Raw genomic sequence first — 7,438 nt, 5'->3', positions numbered from 1 at the left:
GGACGGGTACAGAAAAGGGCTTTCGTCGTCGTTTCTTTCCATTAAACTGCCAATAATTAATCAGGTATGTGAACTAAAAAGCTTGATGGCAGAATGGCATTGCTTGCCTGTTTGTAAGACAATACGCACCAGCAAAATAGTGTGGGGTTCCCAACGGATGAAGTGACCCTGGAAACAAGAACCTTCCGGCCCTAGTTTGCAGCGTGTGGCAAGAGCCAGATGGACTCTGGAGCCAAAATGTCCAAGGATTTTGTGTTGAAAAAATAGTACTTTGGGTTACACACGTGGGAATGTAGGCCAGCAGCGGCCGGTGAACAAAAAATTTACCACGGAGTCCTCAGGGTAAGAAAAAGAAACCTTCAGAACATGAAGCCTGTGAGCTGTGGTGAGAGTCGTTAGCCCGGGGAGAGCCCAAAAGCCACAGAAAGTTCACAGACCATGAAAGGGGATCTCGCAGGCATTTGGAACACGCCGAGAGGACTGCTGTTCTGAAAATCAAGCTTTGTCTGTCTACACCCCAGTTCAAGCCGCCCTCATGTTTGGAGAGTCGACCCCACCAAACAAGCTTTTTTAATTGTATTTTCCATGAGTCAAGCGGAAGGTTCTAGTTAAAAAAAAACATTTTTCCAGCCAAACAAATTCCAAACAATTGAAATATCAATAATTCTGCACATTTTATTCTGTCGTAACACTATGGATTAAAACATTGGTGTGGCCCTAAACAAGGTAGGCAGCATTTGTTTCACAGTGGCTTTGCAAAAAGCTTGCAGGGCTATTACCAGACGAAGAGCAAACTCTTGACAACAAAAGGTCAATCAGCACCTCCGGACTTATGTGTCACATGAGTCCAAAGATGTCACCAACTTCTACAGTTAGTTAAAAGCGATTTCATATACGTCGTTAATGCCATCTAAGATATTTGAAATGTGAAAATGGATGTGACAGTGGTTTCAAAAAAGGCATTCTCAGTACCTGTACTGCGTAGAAATGCGTACTAACATAATTGCAACGACAGGGATCGTGTGCGGACGAAGGCAAAACGCCTCATCGCCTGAGTTGAAGAATGCCACGTGCTTCCCAACAGAGTCTAAATTGAGTCACTGAAGTCAACTCCGTCCGGTCTCGTGAGCCGATCTCCATGCCGATCTGCCAGCCGTGCACCAGTAGTCTCGTGTCCAGCCAGGCCAGGTCGTGACCCGAACACCATCGGCGCCTCGTGCCGCGTGGCCCGGCCTGGACGCCGTGCCGCCGCGCCGCGCCAGCTGCGCCACTGTTCGTCACGCTCGCCGTCGCATTACGCGGAGACAGACCACGCCCGGGCTGGGACCGCCGCGCGACGGCCGGGTAATCTGTCCAGTCCGGGGTCCGCCGTGCGCCGGCCGCGGATCGGCGCCGCCGGCCGACCTTCGCCCGTTCGGCGGCCAGCTTCTGGGGCATCTCATGGACAGGTCGGCGGTATTTTTGCGCTTTGTTTCTTGCCTCGGCGGCGGTGATTGACGACAACTCGCAGTGCTGGCCAGATCTGAAGACCACGATCCAGGAGAGGGCCGGAAAAGCCGGAGCCGATCTGGGCGCTTACGACCACCGCCAGGCACGAAAGCTTAGACGCGTAATAAATACATTCATTAAATCTGTGTTCTTCAAACGGCCCTGAAGGGCATCCTGAATAGGAAAAACTTTCTTGTTCTACCTACTAAAGCTATGATCATTTTTGGTCCTACAATTACGGTGACAGACCTGAAATTAATTCACTAGCTCCACAAACAGGCAGGCTGGGACATCAACTGCATTGAAAGGAACGAATATCCATGCGTCCTAGCAACGGCGAAGGGAACATGTAACAGGATAATTTAGCATGTGCTGGCTCTGCCTCCACTCGTTTCTCACTCTGTCCCACTCCGAATCTGTTCATACGTTTGCTCAGTCCCATCAAGTTGCCAGAGTTTTTTTGTCCTGCCAAGCTGTCACGGCATGCATCCGCGAGGCGCATTCTAAGGATCGCGCCTGCAGTCGGGCTTGCAATCCCTTATTCATCAGCCTCCTGATCAGCAAGGAAAGGCGAACATGTGGCGAAACCCATCACACCGGATACGTCGTGAGACCCACCACCCCGGATCTGTGGCGAGACCCACCACTCCGGACCTGTGGCGAGGCCCACGACCCCGGATTTGTGGCAAGACCCACGACCCCGGATCTGTGAAGAGACCTTCCACCCCCGAACTGTGGCGAGACCCACGACCCAGGATCTGTGGCGAGACCCGCGAAAACAGAACTGTCTTGAGACCCACGACCCTGGACCTGTGGCGAGACCCCCGACCCCGGATCTGTGACGAGACCCACAACTCCGCAGCTGCTCATAGGCCACGGCAGCGGCCTGCGCGCGCGACCAACAGTCCGTCGCGACAGCCAGACAACGGCAGAACGCCGCTCAGAACACGGTACCGCCCGAGCACGGTCCGCGTGACCTCGGCCGAGGTCGGGGCCGGCGTATCGGGGCCCGGCCGGCGGCCTGCCCGTCGCCGCCGCCGGCGTCGCAGTCGGTCAACACCTCCGACCTGTGCTCGGCCTGGCCGGCCACCGCGCGCCTATTGATCACCGGCCGGGAGAGGAGGCGGCCGGCGCGACGGCCGCCTCCTCAGCAGCCAGCGCCCGTGTGGTCCACCGGTCTGTTTTTTTCTGTACAGCCGACTTGGAGAATTTCAATCTTCTGATTAACATACAGATGGAAACGAAAAGTCCTCGCCGAGTGGCCGGCGCCGGCGGCGGCAGTGGTGTTGGAGGCGGCGAGGGCGGCGGCGGCGGCGGCGGCGGCGGCGGCGGCGGCGGCGGCGGCGAGGGTCGGCGGCCCTCCACGCGCGCGGATCAATCGGTCCCCACCTAGGGCGGCGCCGAGCGGCCAGCCCGGCTCGGCCGCTCCGCTCCGCTCGCTCGCCCGCCCGCTGGCAGCTCTCCCAGGGCCGACGTCGATGGCCCGTGCCGGCACGCTCAGCTCCCCGCTAATTTTATGGACCATGCAAAATGATTTTTAATCCGTCGTTCGCTTCCGATTCCGATTACGACCTTCGGGGCGGACAGAAAGACGGGCGGAATAAAGAGAAACGTAAAATCCTTCTAGGCACTTCCCGACGCCGTAAAAGCTCGGAGCGTTTCATTGCTCGTCGACATTTCAACATTTGATCATTGAAAATGCCGCAGTGCCAGGCGGAAAATAAACACGATAAAGAGGCACATAAAACGGGCCATCGGAGCGGAGGGTCAGAATAAAGCCATCAATCGCGGCCACAGTAAGCCTCACCGAGCCGTCTCCCGTCATAAGCGGATACTGTAGCCGGAGAAGTGATGCCAGCCATCGGGAAAGTCGGGAGGCCGCCGTTTTCGGTCACCCAAGGAGAGTGATTGGGGCCCTGATGACGGCGGCAAACTGTGGATGGTCGGGGCAGTCGGGCCATCTCATGTCATCAGACAAGACAGGGGGCGGAACAGCGCTGTTCGCGATGGCAAGGCCGTTAAGCACCACCACCACCGCGATCCTTGGCGCTCGATCGCTTCATGGAGCAGCATCGCTAGCCTAATCAATGAACATTAAAAATGCGCCAGTGGAGAAAGGCCCGATGGTTGAGTGAGCCGGACTTTGCAGCGCCCGGACAGGCATTTTACACTCGACCAGGCCCATCCGTAAGGCATCCCGTCATCGAAGCCGAGCGGGAGGCGCCCCGCGTCTCCGGCGTGCTCTATCTACTACTGACGCAATGGACGCCCACAATCGCGCCTTATCGGAGTAGCGCAGCCCGGCTGGTTCGAGTGTGTGCTCACCAAATTGCCGCAAAATTAAATTTATTGCCTTTCATACGGGGTAGCTGAGAGCAGCCTTCGAACTTCCTCGCGTGACGAACGCAAGCAATCGACGGACGAGTTAATTTGTATGAAACTCAGGCCACGAGTTGATATGCATCAATTGGGCACGGACAACACCGCATGCTTTTGTCACCGTGAGTTTTAAATGACTAAAAAACGTGTCGGCAGCAAACGTGGACCGCAAACTCAGATCCCGAAACCACATCTCATGCAAAAGCACGCAAATAACTAATCATATTGACTCGGCGTGTAACGCCACTGCCGCATCATGTACACCATGCCCAGATTACCAAATCCATTACGGGCCAGGGTTCTTGTCTAAGGAAAATGTGTTAAGAGTACAGGCATCGCAAATATTGGCACCAAGGGCACCATGGTCATATATCCAGATGGTGATGGTTGGAGTTTTACGGCGCCCACTAGCATGGTAATTTTGCGCTCAATATTGTACCAAGCAATGATACAGATGTTATGTTCTCTGTCATACCTGGGTGTTCCTCCCCCCCCCCCCCCCCCGCTTCGTTGCTTCGCATGTGTGCACATGCAGGGTCGTTATCGGTATAATAACATCATATTGCACCTGTCCTAGCAGAAACACCGCGTGTTTTGCACTCGGTTTGTCAAAATTTCGCGTCGTTTGGCCGCTTACAAATGCGCACACATAGGACGTGTGCTGTCTGCGCGTGCAGGAAAAAGGCTCGATGGGTTAATATGCGCTCAACATCACGGCAGAAAGACGCCCTTGACGTACTTACCTGTTTTTTCCTTAATTTCCATAAGTACGGAGAAGAGGGCGTTTTTCATTCGATGACAGTTCAGCGTATGCTTCCTGGAAAATTCGGTACTGAAATTAAAGAAACGTCGTTATTAAAGCGAAAGGTTGTCACATTAATGCAGAAGAAAACTGATTATTGAGGGCTAGTACAATGTTTTGGGTCCAATCGACCCATCTCTCGGGATGTCCAAAAATGCATCACACACTGACAGCCCATTAATGGTCACAGAACTACTAATAGCTAACAAACAGCACAGCGGTAGCACAATTGTATACAGGCCGGAGAACCGCGGCGCATACCAATCCCCGTAATTTCAACAGATAGCGGTAGCACGTGCGAGTCATATTCTGCTCCAATGCAGTTAACTTTGCAGATGAGAGAATGTGGTATGCTCAGTTCAATAACAACTCAGTCCAACTGCCTGGAAAAATCTCATCTCAGTTAGGCGAGAATGTTGGCTTCAGGAGTGCGCACTAAGCAAAACTCGAACTGTGTCATACTTCTACATTATTTGGCTTGAAATATATGGGTGAAACTACCAGAAAGTGGATTTCTCACATCGTGACTTACGGAAACGTGACCCCCTTCTCAAAGTCATGGCGTAGTCAGAAATCAGTGATTCAACGTTGACAATGAAAAATTTGGGATGGATACACAAAACAAATGGATCAGGGGCAAATAATAACTTCACGCCATCGAAGAAATTTCGCTTGCATGCGGCACTTGTCTTCCTGCGGCAATGTGTTATGTGCCCTCGTTGCGAAATCCTGCACACGCCCATGCTACCACACAGAAGATGAAACTATGCGTTATATTCGACAGTGCGCGCGAGATAATGCGTGCATCGCCCTTACTTTGGTGTCCTCGACGCATACTTGTCACAGACGGCAATGATTTTGAAAAGTTCGGAACCACCGCATGGTCTTGCCCATTTATCACAAATAATAAACGAACAAAAGGGCCCAATGATAGCAATAATGCAACGAATTTCGGTCACAACAACTAGGAAAAGAAACAGAAGAGGCAGCAGATGTTTTTCGATACATTTCACGACTTCGCCTTCAGTGTTTGGATGTAGTAGTGGTCACTTGCCCGACAATCAATGTAGATAAATGCATGCCACGCGCAAACACATCCCGTGCTGAGAGCCATAGTTATACCGTTAACATGTTGGAAAAAACAAGGTGTGCTGGATTGCAGGGATGGACAGCCTCTCCCCAAAAAACAACAAACCATGGTAACACCCTTGCGTCGCTCGCGAGATTGGCGCCACCAGCGACACGATGTAGCGGCCAATACCCGTGCCCGGGTGATCACCGCTGGGCAAGTGCCATTACTAAGATGGCCAGTATTTTTCCAGCATACGGGCCACTACAGACTCAGGTAGCAACATGGCGTCCCGCGTCCCGGCTGGCCTGAGCGACACCAGCCGGCGCCCCTGAGCAGGGCCGGGTCGGGCCGGCGGGCCGTCGGCATTCCCGGCCCTGCTCGGCCGACCCGTCCGGCGGCCGGCGGGCCGCCACCAGCCGCCCGGCGCCCGCCGGCCGGCCCCCGCTTACGCCGCAAGTCACGCCGATTTGGCGACACATGGGTAATGTCCCGAGAAGGGCATAATTGCACCTAACTGGCGGCGCACCGGATGGCACGTGGTGCCGCGTGATGGGACCTCTGGCCTAAGCCGGTTACCGGGTACCGCACTTCGCTTCCCTACAGGATTGGGGCGCTGCCTTGGAATCGTTGACTGGAGGTGTTTATGAAAATTGGTTTGTGGGATACCAATTGTTTAAACACGATAGTAAATATGGTATAAATGACCTGTGGATAGGGAAGCTGTAGAACTCCTTCAAGTTTTCACAATGTATCCAGATGGATTCAAAATTTGACGGAAAAAAAATGTCCAAGACCCGATTCGTGGAGGCACAGGTGATTTCGTGTCGCAACAACAGACGACGTACAATGATTATTTTGTGCGTCCGCCGGTGGGGGGAAGGGGGGGTCGGTTGCTGGACTCGACGGAGTTACAAACAATAGTAGGACATTCCTGCAATGTACTGACCTGGCTTGAGCCTCGTCTAAGCTCTGTTCGGTGATAGTCATGATCTGTTGCAGAATCTCCCCAATGTCTTGCTTCCTCGGCTCACCCTCGGTGTTGGCCTGCCCGTTGGGGTCCATCTGGGGCTGCATACCGTAGCCCATGCCGTACTGTTGCCCCTCCATATCTGAGCACACACACTAGATCCCACGGCACAATCGCGATCACAGCAACACCAACACGCACGACTTTGTTTTATGGCGAAACGTAAGTCACAGATGAAAATAATAACTCATTCCGCCACAAGACGTCAATGGTATGACGACCATAAAATCCTGCGTCCAGCACTCGTTTACGGCCGTCTCACCGGGTCCGCCGACCAATGGCCTTCTTTGTTTAGTCGTCATTCTCGGCCAACGGCCCTGAGGAGGGCCTCGCTGGTTGGCGATGCGCGCGCCACCTGGAGGGCGGGCGGGCTACCGAGCCGACGGTGCCAAGTTATTTAATGGAGATAGAAATTGGAGAAAAGCAAAGGATTGAACATAAAGAAATAAATTTGATAAAAATTATTGGGTAATCTGTAAATATAGCCACAAATGTGGAGGTTCAATGAGGACTACATCTGGTTAGTGCTGGGAGAAATCAGCAAATACAGCACTATTGCAAGGAGTTGGAGATAAGAACGTCCTTATGTTTGCTATACGTAAAAATTTCTAGGTTTTTTCTGCTCTAAATATTTACACTCACCAGCATTTTTTTTTTTGCCGGTTACTGT

At 52.9% G+C, this 7,438-nt stretch overlaps 1 long non-coding RNA gene across 1 annotated transcript; it reads right to left on the bottom strand.

Annotated features, from left to right (window-relative positions):
- Nucleotides 1–4,620: 4,620 nt before the first annotated feature.
- LOC119099696 (uncharacterized) lies at nt 4,621–6,826 on the bottom strand. Its single transcript, XR_005094404.1, has 2 exons — nt 6,688–6,826; nt 4,621–4,699 (listed from the first exon to the last, which is right to left on the bottom strand). It is a non-coding gene; the product is annotated as an uncharacterized LOC119099696 (long non-coding RNA).
- Nucleotides 6,827–7,438: the final 612 nt, after the last annotated feature.

Source organism: Pollicipes pollicipes, unplaced genomic scaffold (assembly GCF_011947565.3).
Source record: "Pollicipes pollicipes isolate AB1234 unplaced genomic scaffold, Ppol_2.1 Scaffold_4881;HRSCAF=5763_pilon_pilon_pilon, whole genome shotgun sequence".
NCBI classification, from domain to species: domain Eukaryota; kingdom Metazoa; phylum Arthropoda; class Thecostraca; order Pollicipedomorpha; family Pollicipedidae; genus Pollicipes; species Pollicipes pollicipes.
This window is presented reverse-complemented; position numbering and strand designations above follow the sequence as displayed.